The sequence below is a fragment of the Tursiops truncatus genome, chromosome 2 (genome assembly GCF_011762595.2).
Source record: "Tursiops truncatus isolate mTurTru1 chromosome 2, mTurTru1.mat.Y, whole genome shotgun sequence".
Lineage (NCBI taxonomy): Eukaryota > Metazoa > Chordata > Mammalia > Artiodactyla > Delphinidae > Tursiops > Tursiops truncatus.
This window is the reverse complement of record NC_047035.1, coordinates 146,250,256-146,274,364: the sequence shown is the minus strand read 5'-3', so window position 1 is coordinate 146,274,364 and position 24,109 is coordinate 146,250,256. Positions and strand designations below refer to the sequence as shown.

At 47.7% G+C, this 24,109-nt stretch overlaps 1 protein-coding gene across 6 annotated transcripts in view; it reads right to left on the bottom strand.

Annotated features, from left to right (window-relative positions):
• PCSK6 (proprotein convertase subtilisin/kexin type 6) overlaps window positions 1–24,109 on the bottom strand; it is a 189,973-nt gene that overhangs the window by 152,274 nt on the left and 13,590 nt on the right. The gene's annotated exons all lie outside the window — the stretch shown is intronic.

The following is a 24,109-nucleotide window of genomic DNA, read 5'->3' as shown; positions in this document are numbered from 1 at the left end:
GAGGACAATTAACGTATACATCTGGCCTCAACCTATACCTTTAATATTCACAAACAGACATCTGAAAAACTCTACAACCTTTTTGAAGCTCTTCATTTCAAGCCATTTACTGGTTAACGGTTTCTTTATGGCTGTCCGGAATTAGTCATTTTGCCAGATTTCTAAGCCATCACCCACGTGGCTGATTTGATGGTGAGGGTGGGTTCACCCCGTGTGTCCCCACTGCCTGCTAACTGCTCTGCAATGTTTGGTCTCCAGTGGGGAGAGGTACCCTGGACGCCCACAGGGCCCAGGCAGGGACCCCACAACCGGGAGGTGATGGGTGGATAAAGAGTCAGGAACTCAGTACTGCTAGATCTCTGGAAATCTTCCAGAGAAGCCAACGTTCAGATCCTACATGAGCTCTTGCAAGTTTTTAATAGTACATTGGCACTAATTCTAAAATGTTAACACCCCTGTGCGGCCCGCCTAAAACAAACCTGTGGGCTGCAAGCAGCCCGTGGTCCTTGCGACAGGGGATCTAGACATTTGGTCTGGACCTTCCCCACTCTAGGAGGCCTGCTGCTGACTTTTTTCTTGCTGAGTATGGAAGACATAGGGGGAGAGCCTTATCTTCAGAAACTCTCATCTGGAAAATTAGCCAGGGAAGAGACAGTCTGGGACAGACATGCCCAGATTTGCTCTTGGCAAAGACTTGTGAGTGGAGTAAAAGATGTCCATGACCTTCAGCACAATGGCCATGCATAGCACACTTTGCGGGGCCAGCAATGCCGGGGATCCCCTGAGCACCCAAGGAAACTGGGGAGGGCCCATCTGGGTCCTACCAGCCCCCTCCCAGGCTCCCCAGAAAGAAGGGCCAGTGCTGGACTGCAATTTGGGGAAACTTGACTAAGGCAGGTCAGGAGGCTACAGGTATGAAAAAAAGAAAAAAAAAAGATTTTTAGGGACTCCCCTGGTGGTCCAGTGGTTAGGGCTCCACATTTTCACTGCAGGGGGCACAGGTTCAATCCCTGGTTGGGGAACTAAGATCCCGCATGCTGCGCGGCACGGCTAAAAAAAAGAGTTTTGTCCTTATGAAAAAAGATGTTTAAAATTCAAACTTTAATATCAAAAACTCTCATTTGAGAGGAATTATGCTAAGGGAAATTAAAAAGTGTTTTAGAGAAATTAATCTTCAAAATTTTTCTCTTTAAAAATAAATAGCTCTTATACCCAAAAAAAGTGAAAGCAGAGGGGCTTCCCTGGTGGCGCAGTGGTTGAGAGTCTGCCTGCCGATTCAGGGAACACGGGTTCGTGCCCCGGTCCGGGAAGATCCCACATGCCGCGGAGCGGCTGGGCTCGTGAGCCATGGCCGCTGAGCCTGCGCGTCCGGAGCCTGTGCTCCACAACGGGAGAGGCCATGGCAGTGAGAGGCCCGCGTACCGCAAAAAAAAAAAAAATTGAAAGCAGAGACTCGGACAGATATTTGTACACCCATGTTCACAGCAGCATGATTCACAATAGCTGGAGCAACCCAAGTGCCCATCGATGGATGAATGGATAAACAAAGTGTGTTCTATGCACACAAGGGACTATCATTCAGCCTTAAAAAAGGAAGGACAGTCTGACACCTGCTACGACACGACACGGATGAACCTTGAGGACGTTATGCTCAGTGAGATAAGCCAGACACAGAAGGACAAATCCTGTTTGATTCCATTTATCTGAGGCACCAGTCACATTCACAGAGACAGAAAGCAGATGGTGAGGACTTGGGGGCGGTGGTTAGTGTCTGAGAGGGACAGAGTTCCATTCTTGGAAGATGAGGACGTTCTGGAGATGATGGTGATGGCTGCACAGCAATGTGCTTAATGTCACTGAACTGGACACTTAAAAACGGTGAAGATGGTAAATTTTATTACGTATATTTTACCGCCATTAAAAAAATATATCTCCTCTACATTCTTGCCCCCGTTTCCTAAAACTGGCTCCTCTCTGGTGTCACGCTGAGTGTTGGGGACCTCAGCTCCCAGGACAGTGGCATGTGGAGGCCTGAGATGGGGAGATGCCATCAGCCCCAAAGAGCCCAGGACAGAAACAGAGCCCAGTGACGCTGCTCGGCTGTCATTACTAACTACTCTGGGCTCCAGTCAGCTCAGCCCCATCCTATGTCCCTCTCAGTTATGTGGTTTCCCCTAAAGGGAAAAGAGACACCAGGGAGGGACCTGAGCCCATCAGCCCAGCTTCCTTATATCCTGACACCCATCCCAAGTGACAGCCTTGAAGGTCTGCTGACCAGGGGCCCCATGACCCACCCTGGAAGCTGGCCTCTCGGGGGCTGGCCCTGCTGAGACAGGAGGTTTAGATTTCACGGAAACCTTCAGTCCAAGCACGTCAGTGCCCAAACTCAATAATGCCCATTAAGAACAGATGGAAAGAGAAGCACGCACTGTCCTTTGGCTTCTGTGACTCCACCCCCCGCCAGCAGTTCAAAGTGAAGAAGTTGCTGGGGAGTCAGCTGTCATGATTTCACCAACACCCAACTCGCGTGACACCCTCACCTGGTTGCAAAGCACATCTTGGTTTATAAACTAAAACAGCTTCGTACAACTACTTCCATCTGGGCCCTTTTACTGCGGCATTTGGGACTTCTCACGCAGCTGCTGCATTAAGGGGTCAGGGGACCGCGGTGGCTGCCAGCCTCCGTTTCTACTCTGTCTCGGGAGGAGCTGGATCAGCTTCTCTCTCTGCCCCTTTCATGTTAACATTATGGTTTATGGAATATTTGGCCATAAAAAATTTCAACAGAACTTTCATATTCAAAGTAGAACTTCAAAAGCACTAATCTGTAGGTGAGAAGTCGCTGTTTGAAAGGAAAGCGGGACAAAACAGATTACCCTGTTCTCTGTCAGCCCTCTCACCTCTGCCCACGATTCACTAAGACTGTGCACACGACTGACTGACGGCTGGATGAACGCCTCCCACACGGGGCGCTGCCCTTCAGCTACCTTCCTGTGTTTACTGACCCCTGGACACACCCACACGACTGCCCGCTCACGCCTCCACTCTCCCCACAAGGCTCTGAGCAGCTCTCAAGCTGGGCGCTATTCCAGGCTCTGGGGTCCTGCAGGGCTCACGCGACTCAGGACCTGCCTCCGGGGATAGGCCCCCAGAAGTGAGCACCGCAGAGCAGGGCGAGGAGGGCCCCAGAGGAAGCCCTCCTGCCCGGCTGGCACTCAGATCTCATCTCTGAGCAACAAGCTACCCAAATACCCCCTAAGACAGAAACGGGGACCCACATTTGGAGAGGCTGGCGTCCTACTAGTGGAGAGAACCTCTTCTCTACCGCGCTTTCAAGGAAAGATGGGGCCAGGGCAGGGAGGTGACAGCAAAGGGACCCCGGTCACCACCTTACATGGACTTGGGACGGGGAGAGCGGGGGGACTCCAAGTTGCGACTGTGGCCTTGGAGCCAGGCCGCCCGGCCAGCTCCTCCATTTAACTGAAAAGAGACTCCAGTCAAGTTCCTTAATTTTTCTTTGCCTCCATTTCCCTTTCCAGGCAATGGGATAACAGTACACCTCCACCCCACCCCCCCATGGCTGCTGGGAGGATAAATGAGGCACGACACATGTGAATGGGGCCTGGCCTGACACATGGCAGGCTGTCGTTCAAGTAGCTTTTTTCATATTATTTCTGTAAGAAATAATATACATCCCACTTTGGGAGGGAAAAAATGGTTTGCAACAAAGCCAGTTGCAAAGTTAGTTAGGTAACAAATCCCATTTGCCCTTTGATTTCAATTAAAAACATATATATACATTCCCTGGTGGTCCAGTGGTTAAGACTCCGCACTCCCAATGCAGGGGGCCCGTTTCAATCCCGGGTCAGGGAACTAGATCCCACATGCATGCTGCAACTAAAAGATCCTGCGGGCCGCAACTAAGACCCAGTGCAGCCAAATAAATAAATAAATAAAGATTTTTTAAAAACCCATAAACATACCCCTCTTTATTAGTGGTCCCTGTGGGGAAAATAATCCCACCTAGACAGAGCCAGAAAGGCCAGTGCGAACACTCCCCATCCGCGACTGGCCAGGTCTGCGCTGGGGGCACGTGGGAACCCGCAGGGTTGGGGGCCTCCATGCATGCCCCACGCTGCCCGCCCTGTCCGGGCATCCTCAGGATGTTTCATGTCCCTGAGATGGACTTACGACTTAACTTCTTGTCCCTCTTATTTTCATCCACTCGTATAAAATGAGGTTGCAATATACGATCAATCCCAGGCTGAGCCATTTTTTTCAGTTCTGTAAAACGAATTCATGCTTCTGTCATCATTCATGCTCACAAGTCTGTAAAGACAAACTCCGGGTGACTCGCTCACTGGGTTCTGTGAAGTTCTGTCTGATTTATGATCACCACTCACTGGAGCCTAGAGCTGGTACTTCCACACCCGCATCAGCAAACACAGATGACACGTCTCCTCCAAGGGGAACGGGGTCCAGGGCTTTCCGGGTGACCCACAAGGTCGCGGCCGCACACCTGCGCTCCCAGGGCCCAGCGGCTTCTCTTCCAGAGCTGGGTCAGCAGTGAGGACCTGCCCCCCTGCCAGAGGATGATGGGCAAAGGGGAAGGGAGAGCCAAGTTGTGGCAAAGGGAGCAACTGTCCCGAGACCCAACAGGACACAGGTGCTCTGGGGTCACTTTCCCTCCTTGTCTCGCTGTGAGGAAGGGACCTGCTCTTCCGTTTTTCAAGAGAAGCTGAAGCGGGGGAGGAATAAATTAGGGACGTTAATTTACAACACTGTAAATTAACTATACTTCAATTTAAAAAAAAATTATTTTTAAAAAGTAGGTAGCACTGAATTTCTTTTTCTTGAATAAAATGGTATAAAAAAAAGAAAGAGAGAAGCTGGAAACTTAAATTCCTATCTGAAATCTCCCAACATTTATTTTTTTGTAATTTTTATTTTATATTGGACTATAGTTGATTTACAATGTTTGTTAGTTTCAGGTGTACAGCAAAGTGATTCAGTTATACACATACACATATTCATTCTTTTTCAAATTCTTTTCCCATTTAGGTTATTACAAAATATTGAGCAGAGTTCCTCCCAATGTTTAAATGTTAATAACTATTCCAATTTTCTAAAAGCATTCTAATTAGAATAAAATACACCTGGGGGGCTGCACACACCCCTGGGCCACCGTGGGACCTGGCTCGCCTGCCACACCCTCTGAGTTCACTCCCCCCTCTGGGGACCATCTCCCACCTCTAGGGCCCCCCGCCCTGCTCTGCATCTCACAGCACATACCCCTCTCAGGGGTCTCCCCGAGAGGAACAGACCCAGCAGCCTGGAGGGAGTTCTCTGTAGATCAGCTCCTTTCAAAGACCTCTGCTCTGTGATGTTTCTCCCCAGTGACAACGACAGACGTGAATGTTGTCAAATGGTGACTCAGATTCTCAGCGATGGTCTAATTACTCAACACATCACCTCTCAAACCTCTTTCTTCCCCAAATCCAAGCTACGTTTAGCAGCTTTTGGTAGCTCTCTGTCAGCTTCTACATCACTCCTCCACATGCGCCTCACCTCGAGAGAAACAAATTGCCTTCCATTTCATTTGATGACCCCTACCTGCCATGGAACTTTCCTCGAGAATTCTTTTCTACGCCTGGTTATTTACCGCCAGCAGTTCTGCTGTGGTTCTGCAGGCCTCATCAACCAGAATGGCTGCACGTGTGCCTTTTCTCAGCCAAGGGAGAGAGGCTTTGGGAAAGAAGAAAAGATCAGAAAAAGAAACTAAAACGCAACTTGTCTTGACAGGCTATCCTGCCCCCAAGTCAAAGAAGCCTTCACCGCCTTGCTCCGGGCACCTGGAGATCCCAGAGTTTGGAAGGGCTTGTGAATCGCACCTGCGTGCCGGGGGAAGCCGCGCGTGTGGACCCCCTAATCCACCGCCAGCCGTATCCACTGCCATGTAATGTGACAGCCCAACTTCCCTCATTCTGGGCACCCACGTGGGTGAATCGCCCCAGCTTCAGACACCAACTGCTCACGCACTCCACACCCCCAAGCCTCCTCCAGGTCCCCTCTCCCCACCCCCTACCCCCTGAATGTCCTCACCCAGCCCTGCTCCTAACTCCTCTCACTGAACCCTTGGGAATCCCTATTATTTTTTAAAAATAGGGGAATTCCCTGGCAGTCCAGTGGTTAGCACTCTGTGCTCCCATTGCCGAGGGCCCAGGTTCAATCCCTGGTCGGGGAACTAAGATCCCACAAGCCTTGTGGTGCAATCAAAAAAAAATTTTTTTTTAATTTTAAAAATAAAACAAAAAATGGAATAGGAAAAAATATTTGCAAGTCATATATCTGAAAAGGGGCTAATATCCGGAATGTATAAAGAACTCCTACAACTCAACAATAACAAAACCCAGATTAAAAATGAGCAAAGGACTTGAACAGACATTTCCCCAAAGAAGATATTCAAATGGCCAATAAGCACATAAAAAGATGCTCAGCATCACTAATCATTAGGGAAATGCAAACCAAAAGCATAATGGAATACTATTTCACACCAGATAGGATGGCTACTATAAAAAAAAAAACCCAAATAGCAGAAAATAACAAGTGTTGTCAAGGATGTGCAGGAATTTGAACCCTTGTACACTGCTGGTGAGAATGTAAAATGGTACAGCATTGTGGTTCCTCTAAAAGGTAAATATAAAATTACCATATGATCTGGCAACTCCACTTCTGAGCATATGCCCCAAAAGAATTAGAAACAGAGGATCTCAAGGAGATCTTTGTAAGCCAGTGTTCACAGGAGCACTAGTCACAGGAGCCAAAGGTGCTCACTGAGAGACGAATGGATAACCAAAATGTGCTCTATCCACACAACGGAATTCAACCTTGAAAAGGAAGGAAATCCTGAGACCTGCTACAATACAGATGAATCTTGAGGACATTTTGCTGCGTGAAATAAGCCAGTCACAAAAAGATAAATATTGTAAGATTCCACTCCTACGAAGCACTTGGGAGTCACCAAATTCATAGAGACAGAAAGTAAAATGATGGTTGCCAGGGGTGAAGGGGGAGGGGAGTGGGACGTTAGTGTTTACTAGATAGAAATTTTCAGTTTTGCAAGACAAGGAGCTCTGGAGACGGACAGTAGTGACGGCTGCACCGCAATGTCAATGTACCCAATGCCACTAAAATGTCCACTGAAAAATGGTGAAAATAGTACATTTTATGTTACACATATTTTACCACAGTTGACCACTTTTTTAAAAAGCCTCAGGGACTTCCCTGGTGGCGCAGTGGTTAAGAATCCGCCTGCCAATGCAGGGGACAGGGGTTCGAGCCCTGGTCAGGGAAGATCCCACATGCTGCAGAGCAACTAAACCCGTGAGCCACAACCACTGAAGCCCGTACGCCTAGAGCCCGGGCTCCGCAACCAGAGAAGCCACCGCAATGAGAAGCCGGCACACCGCAACAAAGAGTAGCCCCTGCTCGCCGCAACTAGAGAGAGCCGGCGCGCAGCAATGAAGACCCAACACCGCCAAAAACAAATAAATAAATAAATTCATAAAACAAAATAAACTTATAAAAAAAAAAGCCTCAAACAAACATCCCTCTACCGGTCTGGTATTTCCGTACACAGCCTCGTCTTAGCTGAAAGCCTCCAGTTGCCTGGGACCCCCCAGTATACTGTGTGTGTCCTGGTTTTCTCAGTCCTGGCGTCTGACCTGATTATTCACGGCTTTCCTCACTCTCAGAAACGTGACCGTAGGCCCCTCCCAGGAAAGATCGCCTGCAGGCCGACCCGAGTTTCCTTTCCCTGAGTCCATACCACCCACCACCACGTGTTCCTGGCTACACCCCTCATGCCACTGTCAAAGGGCTCACCCTCCTCTCATCACCATTTTGCCACTGACACATGACTTTTGACACCCTGGTAAACAACGCTTCTGACACCCTGGCCTCAACACTCCCCTCATTCTCTCCCAGACCACCCCCCCCCATTCCAGCAACCGTGAGCACGTTCCCAGCCAGGCCCCCACACCCAAACCCCTCCCTCGCCACGACTCTCCCCTCCCGTCCATCATGACCTGGATGCCCCGATCACTGGTCCATTCTGCCCCATCCATCTACCCCAGCCCGGTCCTTTGGGGCCACTGTTTCAACCATGTTGTCCTTAGAACCATACACTGCCTGTCCGTCCCACCTTCAGCCATCCTGCTTTTCCAGTCCCCGGCACAGCTAAGGGCATCCTTCCCGCCTGGTCAAGCTGTCATGACATTAGACCCTCAGCACTGCCGGGCTTCTCAGTGACCAGAGGACACCCTCCACCACAGCACAGGCCCACTCAGCTCAAAGCCCCTCGGCTTTCTCCCTCCTGTGGGTCCCCTTCTTTTAGCCCTCCAACAACTCTCTCCTGCCTCTCTTCTTAAAATAGGCCTTTCCCAGGGCCTCTGGTCCTTGCCCCAAACTGCCCCTTCTCTCTGGCCCTCCTCCCACCAGTATTCATGCTGCTCTCGTCCAGCTGCCCCCCCCCACATCGGACAGAATCCTCCTCATCCTCCACGGTCAGCCCAAATCTGTTTCTCCTTAATGAGCCCCAACTCCAGAAGCCGTAAGGCACAGAGATATCCCCGGAGAGCAGAGAGGCGCGTGGACAAAAAGTCAACGGAGATGCAGAGGGTCTGAGCAGCTCTATCCAGAGGCGTGTTCAAGAGGGCTCAGAACTCTGCACCCAACCACAGAGGACAGCACTCTTTTCCAGACACACAGGACATTTTCAAAAACTGACCCACGACCAGGGCTAAAAGCAAGTCTGCTATAGCATCAAAGAACTGATCTCCCAGACAACACAGTCTCTGACGGCGGTGTAATTCAGCTGGACGTCAGTAACGTAAAGAGGGATTCAAAAATCCCACACACTTGGAAATTAACAAACATGTTTATGTGACTCATAGGTCAAAGAAAACACCATAATGGGAATTTTAAAATACGTAGAATGGAATGAGTGAATGAATACTACATACAACAACTTAGGAGCATCAGTGAACATGACAGTGGAAGGGAAGTGTATAACCTTAGGTGCTCCGATTAGAAGTGAACACACTGAAAATTCATGAGATTAAGTGTCTTACTAAAAATTTTTAAAAGTAAATAAACCAGTGAAGAAAGGAGATAAATTTAGGAGAATTCTGCAAAAATTGAAAATAAATTTATAATAAAGAGAATAAACAAGGCCAAAACCTAGGAAGAAGAGAACGAAAGGAGAGATATAACCACAGATAAAGCAGAGAATTTAAAAATAATAAGGATACACTATCAACGATGGTAAGCTAACAAATTTGAAAACTTAGACAACATGAACAAGTCCCTGGAAAATTATAAAAACTAACAAAGAAAGAAATACAAGACATCAGGCTTTCCATTAAAGAAACTGAAGCAGTAGTTAAACATCTTTTCTATCACACAAACAGGCCTATAAGTTTTACGGGTAGTCCACCAGGACCAAGTTTGGTTTATCCCAGAAATGCAAGGGTATTTTAACATTAGAAAATCAATAAATGTAATTCATTACATGAATAGATTAAAGGAGATGCAGGAAAACTTTTGCTAAAATGCAAAACCCATGATAAAAAGCTCTTAGCAAGTTAGAAAGAAAAGGGAACTTTCTTAACCTGTTAAAAAGTTATCTATAAAAACAAATAGCAAATATCAATCTTAACAAGGAAATATTGAAAGTATTCTCTTTAAAATCAAGAGCAAGGTAAGAATGTCCAAATAACCAATGTTTTATTTATCATTATACTGAAGGTCCAGGATCACCAACAATAAGTAAATAGCTTAAATATTGATCAGGAAGAAACAAAACTACCATCATTCACTGGTGATATGACTATCTACTTAGGAAACCATAACAAATTTATAGACAAATTATTAGAAAGAATAAGGGAGTTTGTAGCAAGGTGGCTGGATATAAGAACAGTATTTTTTAAAAATAAATTGCATTTCTACATACTAGCAACAAATGTTAGAAAACTTAAGGTACCTATATACTTAACAAAAGATGTGTAAGTCCTATATGGAGAGAGTTATAAAACTTTGCTAATAGACATTAAGGGAGACGTAAATAAATAGACATACCATGTTCATGGACAGGAAGACCCCATATCATAAAGCTATAACAAATACATCAAACAGATTTATATATTAAATAAAATTTCAGTCAAATTTCAAACAGGGTTTTTGTTTGTTTGTTTTGTGAAACTTGTCAAATTGATTCAAAGTTAACATGTTAGAACAAAGGGCCAAGAATAGCCTAGATATTCCTGAAAAAGAATAAGACTTGTCCTACAAAATATCAAGCCTTATTATAAGGCTACAGTATGAAAGTTTGTGATGCACTGGGTCAAGGACAGATAAACTCACAGAACAGAAAAGAGAAAAACTCATGCCAATACAGAACTTGATTTACCAGGAAACATCAATTAAAATGAGGGACTTATCAAATGATGATGCTGGGAAATTCATGGGGTAGGGGGGAGTTAAATCCCTTCTTCACATCAAATACAAAAACAAACTGGAGTCAGATTAAGTACTTAAGTGTGAGAAGTCTAACTAAAGCTTTTAGAACTTACGGGAATGGGCCAGATAGCTTCTAATTAACTCCCTAAATCTATTGAATACTTTCCTCCCCACCCACCCCCCCCAACCCCGGCTCTCAGCCCCAGTAACAAGGACTGCATCAGTGAGCTCTCTGGCTGAGGATGGGTTTGGCCCTGGAAAACCTTGGGAAGGTAGCAGAGGGAGGACGGAGAGAGTGAAGTTGTCCTATTTACTCCCCTGACGCTCCCTGTGGGGTCTCTTCAGGCTGCCGTGTCTCCCTGAAAGTCACTGCTCTTCTCAAGGCACCTGGTCGAAGACAGCTCTCCTCCCAGGCTCCACCACTTTTCCCTCCCTATTCCTTCAGGGCCATGGGATAAAGGCAACTCTGCTGTTAACAGTCCACCCACATCTCTGGAAAAGGTGAGTCTATCTATTTACCCTCCTCACAGTAGCCTAATCTTTCCTGCTGAGACCCTGACTGATAAAGTAATTGTTACTGGAAGTGATCCTAAAATAGACCCTCAAAATGGGATACTGCGGTTGGGTTGTGCATACATTTCCGGAGCACTGAGATAACCACCTTGCTGGGGACGTGTGTGTGCATGTGTGACTGAGGGTAATCCACAGCACTGGATTACACGCAAATCCAGAGCATCCGTGATTACACATAATAATACTGGGATGAAGTGCAGGAGGAGGTGGGGCCTTGGGAGAACAGGGGCCGTGGCAAATGTGATTGCAAAGCTTGTAAAATTGGGTCGATTCTGCTTATGACCCTAGAGAGCACACATGGGGGAAAGGAGAAATTAAAAGCTAAGAATCAGTAACTAAGAACACATGTGGAGAACCAGAAGGCCCCCCCCATGGCAGCCCCAGAGTGTGATTTTAAGGTTCCAGAGTCAAAAAAAAAAAAAAAAATTGAAACGCACAACACTCCTAGGTAAGTAACAGTTGGGAAAGGTGGGAAGAAGAGGGCCCATCAGAGCCAGGCAGACACTGGCTGCAACAGAGAACTGACCTGCCCGATCTACAGAAACAACCCTCCCACCAGCTGTGAGGGGAAAGGCTCACCTCTGCAAGAAAAGCTACTGCCTCACAGCAGGCGGGGGGGCCTCTCTCCTCGGGACCCAGTCCACACCCCTCGCCGCCTACACCCACAAAATGAGTTGCGTCCCAGGGATCCAGGAGCTACCCTGGGAGGAGAGAGCCGGTATGCACCAGCAGGAGCCTGGACCACGCGAGAGCAGGCGGATGGGATGTAAATGGTCCAGACAGAGCCAGACTCGCAGATACGGGTCCTTTCCCCACAAACGGGGTGTGTAATGTGTAACTCAGATACGCAGGGTGTGTTTACAGTTGGTAAGATTGGCCGATCAACATAGAGAGTGAACCAAATCTGATGGCTGGTGAGGTCAGGATGCTGGAACTACCGATGCCCGTGAGGCAGTGGCTCTCCAGACTCGAGGGCGCTGGGTCCCCAGGGGCTCGTCACACCCGACGGCTGGGCCTACCCACAGAGGTTTTCATCGAGCAGGGCCGTAGTGGGGTCCAAGCAACTGTATCTCTTGCAGGGTCCAACATGCTGCTGTGGGTGGTCAGTGGGGACCCCAGGAAACAGGAATGTTGGAGGGATCTGTTCTCTGAAACCTGCTCAGCCACCCCTCACCAAGGAGTTCAGAAGGTGCCTGGGGGAGGCAGGGCAGCACCCTTCAAGGGTTCCAGGTGGCCGTCCTCTCTGTCAGGCAGGTGACCAAGGGTTGCTCCAGCGCCTCTCAGTGGGAACCACGGGATTCTGAGAGGCAGACGCCAGCGGTGGGCACAGCCGATGGAGGCCAGGAGGTAGGTGCGATGATGACCCCGAGCAAAGAGATGGAGTGAGACCCAGGAAAAGAGGGGCAGCCTCTCGACACAGAGAAGCCGAAGCCTACTCAGCTGCTGCAGAGCCCTGCAGTGGGGATCCCCAGTATCTCAGTGCCCAGACCCAGAGCTCCACAACAAGCACAGAAAGACCGGGTGCCTTTAGGGGAGAGCCCTTCCTCACACCTCCCCAGGCTCCTGCAGCCCCCTCCCGGTGGCGGTGCACTGCGGGAGGGGCATCCAGACCTCCTGGCAGCTATGAGACTTGAGCTCTGAACTCGCACTGATCCCACATCCCTGAAATGCCACCGTGGCCCACGGGTCCTGTCTCTGACTGATGTAAACGCTCCTTGTATTGTTTTATTTTGTTCATGGACCAGGTCTCCCTGACGCTGTGTCCAGTGCCCCCGAGGGCCCCTGCTGGGTCATTTCCCAGCTCCAGAACACAGAGCCTGGCAGGCACGCCAGGGAATGGCCATGGCCCCACTTTGGCTCTGGGGTGGGGGGCTGGGGCTATTATAAAGAAAGGGCCGTGGTGCTGTCTGCTCCTTCTGCGATGCTGAGTGATACCCTGGGCGAGCCTTCTGACCTCAGGTAAGGAAGGGTTTCTTCAACGAGAGCAGAGGAAGCGCTATCCACAGAGGAAGAGACTGGCATCACCAGGGGCGGGGGTGGGGGGGGGAATTGGGAATACTCTGTTACAAGGCACCTGCGCTACCCATGAAGTCCATCTGAAGGTGGACTTAAATTAGTTAACGATGCATACTGTGAACTCCAAGGAAATCTCTTAAAAGACTTTTAAAGAACTATAATTGATATGCTAAGTGAGGAGATAAAATAGAATTATCTAAGAGGCTCCATTATAATCAGAGAATGTAGAAAAAGCAGGAAGGAGAACAAATATAACAGAAAACAATTAGAAACATGGTAGATATTAAGCCAATGATATCAGCAATCACTTTAAATGTGAATGGCCTAAACATACCAACTAAAAGCCAGAGAAAGAATGGATGAAAAAAAAAAAAAACTTTTGTGCTGCAAAGGGCACCACCAAGAAAGTGCAAAGATAACCCACGACATGGGAGAAAGTATTTGGAAATCACCTATCTGGTATGGACTTGCATCTAAAATATGTAATAATAAAAGACAAAACAATACATGGGCAAAAGATTGGAACAGACATCTCTCTACAGAAGACATGCAAAAGGCCAAGAAACACATGAAAAGATGCTCAACATCATCAGCCATCAGGGAAACACAAACCAAAACCAGAACAGCACTAGGATGGGTACAAAAGACAGATAATAACGAGTGTTGATGACAGTGTGGAGGAACTGGAAGACTCATACACTGCCGGAGAGATTGTAAAATGGAGGAGCCGCTTTAGAAAGCAACCTGGTAGTTTCTCAATAGGTCAAACATAGGGTTACCAAGTGACCCAGCAGCTCCACTCCTCAATATTATCCTAAAGGAGTGAAAGTACACACCCACCCAAAAACTTCCATGCAAATGCTCACAGCAGCATTACTCATAAGAGCCAAAAAAGCAGAAGCAACCTCAATGTCCATCAATTGATAGACAAATAAAACATCCATATATTGGTATATCCATACAGTGGAATATTTGGAAATAAAAAGAATAAAGTACTGGTACATATTACAAAATCATCTTGAAAACACGCTAAGGGAAAGAAGCCAGACACAAAGAAGACCACATACTGTATGATTCCATTCTATGAAATGTCCAGAGCAGGCAAAGCTATAGACAGAAAGCAGATGAGTTGTGGCTTAGGGCTGGGGGAGTGGGGACGGGACGAGGAGCAGCAGCCAGTGGGTGTGGGGTTTCTTCCTGGGGTGATGAAATGCTCTAGACCTGACTGCACTGATGGTAGCACACCCTGTGAATACACTAAAAACACTGCATTGTATATTTTAAATAGGTAAATCACACGGCACATGAATTATATCTTAATAAAACGGCTATAAAAAAGAGGAAAGATTGATACATACAATTACGTAAAAGTTAATTCTCCTATTTAATCAGAAGACACGTACACAAGTTTTTAAAAAATTCACAAACTGGGAAATACTATTTCCCTCACTTGTAACTGATAAAGCACTGGTATCCAGTACACATAAACCCCGTCATCCCAATTCTAGGCATGTGCCCAAGAAAAACTCTGGCATATGCGCGCCACAGGTCACCACAGGTCACACACAAGGCTGTTCTTAGCAACAATGTTCTTCGTAAAAATCACAAACATGCATTGCCAGGAGAAGGACAGATACATCATGATTTGTTGGCCAATGAATACTGTATAGCAGTGAAAATAAATGAACCACAGCTAAGCTGGGGCTGTGGCTACAATGTGGCTGAGCCTTAGAGACATGTAAAGGGGGCCGGGGGGGAGGTCCCAGAACACCACACAGTATATCATTTTTAGAGAGCTCAAAAGCGAAACAAAGCAAGGTACTGTCTAAGCATGTCTTCTTCACCTGTGCTACATGCACTGTTTGGACAGCGGTTACCCTGTGGGGTTGGAGAGGTGGGGGCAGGGTGGGGTTAAATTAATCACACGAGGAGGCCATTAGGCTGAGGTGGCTCTAAGGCCTTAGCAGCCTGCATTTACAAGCAGCCAAACCCAAGCTTGTAAATGCCTCAAGGTTAAGAAATCACAACCTAAGGACAGCCAATCAGGAACAGCTAACTAGGCTTTCCCAAATAAGGCAACTGCTGCAGCTACAGCCTATCAAATCGCTTCCTTGCTCTGCTTCTGTGTCTCCCCTATAAAAGTCTTGCTCCTGTCTGTACAGCGTTAATAACCACTTCCTGTTGGCACTGCCTGATTCAAATCGATTTTTGCTCAAATAAATTCTTAAAATTTTCAATATGCCTTGGTTTATCTTTTAACAGTGGTAAGGAGGTGGCTGTAAGGAGTAAATGAGATCAAGCATGTAGAGCGGTTTCTGGCCCAATAAGCGTTTACCATCCTTGTCATTGTCACTGTCCTCATCCTTATCACCATCGTCATCCTCACCATCATTACCCTTATCATCATCATCATCATCGTCTTCCTCAGTATTTTCCTTTGGAACGTACAAGTGATCCCCCACTGCCCAGTCCTCCAGTATCACTTCCACTCCTCCCAGCCAACTTACCACATTCTACTGGTTGGTTATTGGTGCAGGTGTCTCCCTGGCTGGAGAGCAAGTCCTGAGACCAGCTTGCCTCTTTGGTGCTCTCTGTGTTCCCATAGCAGCTAAGTCAGAGCCTGCCCTTCCCTGAACTGCTGCTTACTCTGAGCAACTTTAAGAAGCGGTTTCTCTCTTGTTACAACACAAGACGCCCTCCTTCCTGATTCTCCGTAAGACACTAGAAGCGTCCTACAGCCATTGTGATGCATGGCTGGCAGACACTACCTCAATTTCCAACACTTTCTCTTCTACCCGCCTCTTCTGTAGAGGTTGTAGAATCTAAAATCCTGATTTCTCAGACTCCCTTGTAGCCAGCATAGCCAGCCAGGGACATAGTTCTATCCCATGAGCTGTCAGCACAAGTCCCTGGGGAAGGTGACCTTTCCTGAATAAAAAGGGAAAGACTTCACCCTTCCACCTTTTGCCCCCAGCCCTGTCTCCTGCCTGGAACTTGGACGTGAGGCCTGAAGGGGAGGGAGACACCGATAGGTCCCGCGCCAACCCTGGAGGGCCCATCTCCGGACGTGCTGTGTGAGCCTTTGTTTCAGGCACCACCTTCTTGTTTAGCAGCTGAATGCATCCCGAGCTACTGTCCCACGATGCTCTGAAATTGGTGGCACGTTGTCTTATCCCTCAGCAGAATGGACACGCTCCACTCTCAGCAGGGGAGCTTTTAGATTACCGCTTAAATTAAATTGTAGCAATCTGATCATTTCATATTTCAGCTCTCACACCCCAAGATGGACTGTGACCCCAGGATGCCTCAAACACCCGGCATTCCACAGCTCCTTCAAAATCAATATGGAACCAACCCAGGCAAGATGTGGGGGAGAAGCTACAGCAGGCGCTGGTAAATGGGAGTGGGCCCTGGGCTGGTGGTCACAGTGTCCACGCGGGAGGCCTGCACAGAGCATCTGTTGGTCCAGTGGGCTCACTCACAGCTGCACTAATAACCACCATCCCTTTTCAGTCATGCAGATGTTGAGGTCCACACCGTGACACTCACAACAGCCAGATGAGAACGCTATTTAGAAAGTGATTATTACAATCATACGTTATAGATCAATGCATGACTTGACACCCAGAGATGTCAACTGGCTCGTCAACTGCTGACCAATTTGCAGACAAAGTGCTGGGATTAGAATCCGGCTCTTCTGATCCTACAGTCTGTGTTTTGGCCACTGGCTCTGACTGCAAGAGCTACCAGATCAAAATTGCCTGATAAAATGAAAAACACCCATTGTGGGGAGATTTGGCTCTTACAAGAAGAGCAGCAGAAGAGAAAACAACCACCTCTTGCCCTCCTGTGCCTGAAGTCCGATTACGACTCTTGCTCATTGAATTAGGAGAGTCAGTGCTCTGTGCAATCCCTCCTGAGTGATGTCAAGACTAAAAACAGTTTGGGAAAAGGATAAAATCCAGCATCCCCAGGCACACTCTTCTCCGTCAGGAGTAAAAGTAGACCTGTCGGTTGTAATCAACAGGCAAACGCACGTTGTACAGAGCTGCTCCAGGCCCCAGGTTGCCGGGTCCAGGTAACAAACTATTCCTTCCTGAGCTTCTGCGTTGGCTCCCAGGTGCCCACACAGGCTAACTGATAATAAGTTTTACTTAATCTAAAATTTTCTTTCATCCTCCAGAGAGGATCATTAACTAGTTAATTTCAAGCAGGAGTGTCCTCTTTTGCATCCGTGGTGGTGGACATGAGTCTGGCTGAGCTTGCCAGGCAGGGGGACGGCTGAGGAGGGCGCATCCCATGTGGGGCTGGCTGGAGCGGCCACTGGCCAGGTGCCTCCCTGGGAGCCGGTGGGCAGGCTCTGCAGCTGGGGTGTCCTGGCTTCCCAAACCATGGCTCACTGGCTCTTTCTTGGTCTGGCTTAACTTCTATCTTTCCCACCCTAAACTTTTCACATCAGCTCGTCTTTTCCCAAAGAAAAGATGAAAGGTAAAAGAAGCAGTATGTCTGAAATCTTCTCCATGACACCTTTTGCTAGCTTTGAAGTCCAACTTTAAAAACAGACGGTGCCTTCCTAGTCTGACTCCAATGCCTGACATTGAAAGGACATGTCATTCCCCTCTTTTGGTATTAACAGTCATCACCGTGATGATAATATTATTAGTATTAACATGCGTAAGTGTCCACTTCGGGCCTGGCTTTTTCCAAGCACCTGTCAGGGGCACCAATAACTTCCGTTCTCCAGTAGAAAAAGCACAAAGAGGTTAAGTTACTGGCGGTAAAGAGAAGCACCTTCTTTCATGCCTTCATTCATTGGATTTTTATCTTAGAAGGTAGTTCTGTTGTTTTCCCTTTTGAGTGTGTATTTTTAAACGCTTCATTCATTCATCAATTCATCCATTTAAAAGCATTTGTTTGATTCCAGCTTTTCTAATATAAGGGGCTACTTAGTTTTTTGTCCCATTAATATGTTATGTCAGGAATCAAAGATCCCTTGTTTTACATGTGGGAGATAAGGCACTGTCCCGGCTGCCAGAACAAAGCGGGCAACTTACGGCTGTTTACATATTTCTCATATTTAACACATCTTATTTTGCCAACTCCTCTTAAAACGCATTAAGTATATAATTAGTTTTATTTCCTTTTAGAACGATGACATTTTATTTGTCGCTATAATGTAATTAGTGTAATGTCAGTTAACACTGTCTCTTTTTCATTATGAAATATTTTCTGTTTCCTTCCAAGTTCTATCCTAACCAAGTCCTTATTTTCTTATCTTTTTTTTAAAAATAAATTTATTTATTTTATTTTTGGCTGCATTGGGTCTTCGTTGCTGCGCGTGGGCTTTCTCTAGTTGTGGTGCGCGGGCTTCTCATCGTGGTGGCTTCTCTTTGTTTTGGAGCACGGGCTCTAGGTGCGCGGGCTTCAGTAGTTGTGGCTCGCGGGCTCTAGAGCGCAGGCTCAGTAGTTGTGGCGCATGGGCTTAGTTGCTCCGCAGCATGTGGGATCTTCCCGGACCAGGGCTCGAACCCGTGTCCCCTGCATTAGCAGGCGGATTCTTAACCACTGCACCAAGTGGGAAGCCCCCAAGTCCTTATTTTAATTCACTTTCCCTGTACAGTGTGCTCTAAGACGATTTTACTTCCGAAAAATGTCACATCTTCCTCTCAGTACTAAGACTCTTCTTACTTTATCATCGTTCTCTATTTTCACTTAACATCCTTTCACGGCTATTATGTTACGTGCTCCAAGTTTTACAACCCTCCGGCATTCATTTTAATAGAATTAGGAGAATCTATAAATAAAAGAAGCTTCCTAGAATAATGCTTTCATTCTTCTCCACTCTCCCTACCCCGCCTTCTCACACATGCCCTAAATTTACCAGCAGACGGGGAGCTTCCTCTCTCAGGCAGAGATTCTCTGACGAGGAGCCTGAGGGCAGTATCTCTGGTGCGTCTGGCCTGGGGCAGCCTGGAGCAAGGCAGGGGCAGGATCCCAGCTTAGGACAGCCCTCCGTTAGGACTCCACGCAGGACGGCTGCTAGTCCAGCTCTCCAATCCAATGACTCAAGAGAGGCTGAAAGTTCTGTACAAAGTCAATAATTCAAATCCTGGAACTAGAAAAGCACTGCAGAACAGGCCCAAGGAGGTAAGTAGCAGGCCAGCAGCCCAGACCACAACCACCGTGCCAGGGGCGTCTGTTGCAGGCTTATCTACCTGCAGGAAGGTCCTTCAACAGCAGGACTCTGCTCCTTTACGTGGACTGGGTGCTTCTCCCCAGGCTGAAGCTCTGCTCCTGGGAAACAAGCAAGTTAAGGGCTCAGGGAGCCACAGTAATCCTTCCAGATGCGGGCGTGACCCCAGAACACACCTTACCAAAGCAAACGTCCCCCAAACCCAGATTCCATGGGGCTTTCTCTGATGACCTCACTGGCCCCAGGAAATCCCTAGGCTTCTCATCCTTATCTCTACACACAGATTCATGATATATCTCCAAGGACAGCAGGGGATGTCTTCCAAATCTGTCCTATCCCCACCACAACCCTAAAGATCTTTTTCTCCCAACATTTTATTGTGAAAATTTTCAACAAACAGCAAAGTTGAAAGAACTGTACAGCCAACACCCAAATACCCACTGCCCTGACTCCACCATTGACAATCGCTACAGTGACTCTATCACATTCCTCTCCATCTATCCATGCCTCTATCCATCTGTCAATCCATCTTATTTCCAGTGCATTCCAAAGTAGACTGCAGTATCGGTACATGTCCCCTAAATACTTCAATATATACATCATAATGGGGAGTTCAATACTTGCTTACAGATTTTTTCTTTTGAAGTAAAATTTACACATGGGGAAATGAGTAATTGTTAGTTATACATCTGTTAAGTTTTCATAACCGTGTGTACCGGTATAGCCTCAAGCCCCTATCAAGATAGAGAACATAGCCATCACCCCCAGAAAGTCTCCCTATGCACCTTACCTTCCCAGTCAATCCCCACCCCATAGATTAGTTTTTATTCCACCACAGATTGGTTTTGCCTGTTCTAGAAATGGAATCAGATGGCTCTCTTGTGTGAGGCTTCTTTCACTCTGTACAAAGCCTGAGATTCATCCACGCTGTCACAAAGCAGTTGCCTATTCCTCTTTATTGCTGAATAAAGATGCCCATCGAAGGAATACATCACATTGGTTTATCCATTCTCCTGCTGGTGGACCTCAGAAACTTAAGGAATTGTGATACACAAGCTCAACAACCCAGGAAACTCCATAAGCCTCTGGGGGAAAAAAGTCAGAGTTTGCCCCCAGATTGCTGAGAAACCAGCAGGGGGACAGGCAGGCTGGTGTCTTGCTCTGACGGATGGAAACACGTGTCCGTCTGATTCTCTCAGCAAAGCACCACGACCTGCTGGGGAAACCATGGCACCCGCTCCTGCTGGCCACAGGAAGGCTAGTCACAGCGGCCAACATGTCATCTTCTGCTATGGAAGGCTGATGCAGAAATCAAACTGGGCTCAGTGCTAACAAAACTCCCCCAAAAGACCTCAGGACAAAGGCGGTCATTTAGAACAAACTGGACAGTTCCGGCAAGATGGCTCTTCCCTCCTGGCTGCATCCATTGTCTATAACAATCTTTGAGCATCTCTTCCGTGCCCAGGGTGCGTGCAGGAACACAGCCCTGCCTGGAGACTTGGAGTCTAATGCATGCAGCCTGACCACATGATTCATACGAAACACAAACACCCAGGGGAGAAAAGCAGCGGCAAGCATGCAAACAAGTTTCCTTGGCTTTGCCGGGAGAAAAGGGGTCTCAGTGGAGGCGCTGAGTCATTTCAAGACTCCCCTGAGGAGGTGAGTGTGCTGGGGAGACCCCGGGGAGGAGGCTGAGCGGCTGCCTGGCCCCAAGACAAGGCCAGGCTGGCACAGCCGTTGGCACAGCTCAAGGCACCGCAAGTGACAAACTTCAGGAAAGGAACCAACTGCTGGAAAGTAAGACCAAATTTTAGTGAGACAAACCAACTGGTTTGCAGAGAGGCTTTTCTAATGGTTCTATGTAGCAATCGAACTTCTGACACAAGAAGAAAACAGAAACACATCCAGGGCTCTTTGCAAGTAAAAGTCAAGTTGGAAAGTGGAAAGATGCTCCTGGTTAGGATTTGGAAACGCACTTCCTCAGTTGGAGTAAGGATGACACAGCTTGTCATTACGTGGGGTGGTCAGTCCTGGCCCCTGGCCACGAGCCTCAGAGATGGTCTTCCTGACTTCGCGAACCCACCTCTACCTCTGGGGTTTGTTTGGATCTCAAGGCTACTCGGTGTGAGAAGTAACAATTTGGTTTTAGGATGTTCCTGCTGTGGCCATATATCACAGGAAGGTAGAAAACCATGTTCCTTGAGAAAGCAAACCAAAAAAAAAAAAGACCTAGAAAGTACCAGAAAGTTCATTTTATACAAGGACACGAAACTCTGGGAACAGAAAGCTTCCTTTCCCACAAATGGGTTTTTGCATCTTGAACTTGAATGGAGGGGTGTGAGGGCATGGAATTGACAAAGTTGTGGTATATAAATTTGTTTAAGCTACTGAAACAAATCCCGCTGCTTGTCTGCAGCTAATAATTTCATATTTCTGCAAAAGAGAAATTGAGACGTGCCTAAGATCTCAGGCATGAACGACTACTATCTAACTATCTATTTATTTATGGCTGCGTTGGGTCTTCGTTGCTGCAAGCAGGCTTTCTCTAGTTGTGGCGCGCGGGGGCTACTCTTCATTGCGGCACACAGGCTTCTCACTGCAGTGACTTCTCTTGTTGAAGAGCACAGGCTCTAAGTGCCCGGGCTTCAGTCGTTGTGGCACGTGGGCTCAGTAGTTGTGCACAGGGGCTTAGTTGCTCCGCGGCATGTGGGATCTTCCCGGACCAGGGCTCAAACCCGTGTCCCCTGCATAGGCAGGTGGATTCTTAACCACTGCACTGCCAAGGAAGTCCATGAACGGCTACTTTGATAGCAGAACAGAAATAAGTTTTCTTTTCACAGAAATTGGGCTTTATCAAGAGGAACCCAAATAGGGATATTTTTGTTTGTTTACGTTTAGGAAAACAGCAGAAGATCAAGACGTGTGTTAGACCGAGTGCCTAGTGGCCACAAATGGACTTATTTTTCCGTGTTAAAATCTGTCTTCAGCCAGACATACCTAAATAAACCCCGACTGGAACAAGGAGGCATAGATCCAGGTACGTGGGGTCTAGCAGGGCTGCAACCACATACCTCTGCCGTACCCGCCAAGAGGACACTCGGAGAGTTAATGGTGGCGCCGAGGCCCCGTCCCCAGGGGCAACGCCAGCCGGATACACCTCTACCCGCTCAGTCCTTTGCATGGTGCCAGGCTTCATGCCAGCACCCGATAAATGCCTGCTGAATAAAAGCAGCAGCAAGTGAACTCCTCTGCCCTCTGATGACATCGTACCCAGGACTTTGCTCCTTCTCTTGGTATTCTCCTCTCCGCCCTGCCCTGCACCCCTCCTGACAACACACCCCCTGAGGGCTGAGCCAGTGGGAGGTGCCAGGAGGCTGCATCCTCACCACCCCAGGTCTCACAGGCTCTGCTGACCCTGTTTCCTCCCTCTGTCCCCTCAGCCCGAGGTGGGTAGCAGCTCCCCCTCCGCGCTGGCCAACAGCCTTGGCTGGTTTCTGTCACGCCGCTCACACGTCTAGAAGCAGCCCCGCTGTAAATGTGCCTCTGCCTGAGCCGTTGAGCTGGCTTGCTTCCCAACGGGACGCAGATTAGTGCTCCCACGCATGGCCCACCTGCTCCCCGCTTCTCCTTTGCCTATGACAACCCATGGGCCCTTCCAGGTCTGGTTCAAAGGCCACTGGTCACAAAGCCACCCTTGAACCTCCCAGGTGAAAATCAGCCCCGCTCTCCTATCATCCTAAAGCATGTGGACTTCACCCCTGTATTATTTCCAGTATTCCTCTTGCAACGGTTACTTAAGTTCTTTTCTGCTGTGGGTAGGGACCCTGTCTTGTTCACTCTGAGTTACATCAAGTGACCAGCCCAAAGCCCTGCAAACAAAGGGAACTGCGGATTTTACTTCCGAAAACAAGCAGCAAACACCCTCTGAACAACGTTCAAAGAAAAGTGACAGACGGGAGAGTCTATTTACAGACAGGAGATTCATATCCACAATACAGCGACTGGACCATCAGGAGAAAAGGGAAATAACCCAACTGAAAAATGGGCAAAGAAGATAAGACATTCAGAGAAGAACTAAAGTGATGAATAACTTTATGAAGAGGTATTTAACAGTAATCAGAAAAAGGCAAAACAACCACGAGAGCTCATTTTCACCTGTAAGAACTAGAAATTCGAGCATTGATGACCTCCCCACAGGACCGCTGAGGGCCTGGCCTCCACACACTTCTGGGGGCAGTGCCACTCGGAGCCACCTGCCTGGACCGATGCCCCCCCCCCCGCCCCCATGCTGAAAACAGCTTTGCCTCAGCAGTTCCCCAGTCTCTGGAGCCAGACCATATCAGTTCAAATCGTGGCTCTGGCACTTACAAGCTCTGCAACCATGGGCAAGTTACTTAACCTTTCTGTGCCTTGGTTTCCTCATCTGTAAAATGGGGATAATGACAGTACTTACTTCACAGGGTTTCTAAGAAGATTAAATGAGTCAATTCCAGGAAAGCACATAAGGGCCAGTAGGTGTCTGTAATCGTTATTCACTACTCTAACTACTACTTGTTTTTGCTATTATGTATCTTACAGAAATTCTCATACATGTGCACAGAGAGGACGAATAAAGATGGTCACTGCAATGTTGTTTATAATATCCCCCAGAAAACCCCCAAAAACCTGGAGGCAAATCAAATAACATTAAGTCAATGCTGTAAACCAAATATGTTGCTTCAATACAATAGCTTTAAACTGTTTCAAAAGAATGAGGTAGATCTCTGTGTACTTGCGTAGAAAGCTTTCCCAGATGTATTGTTAGGCTAA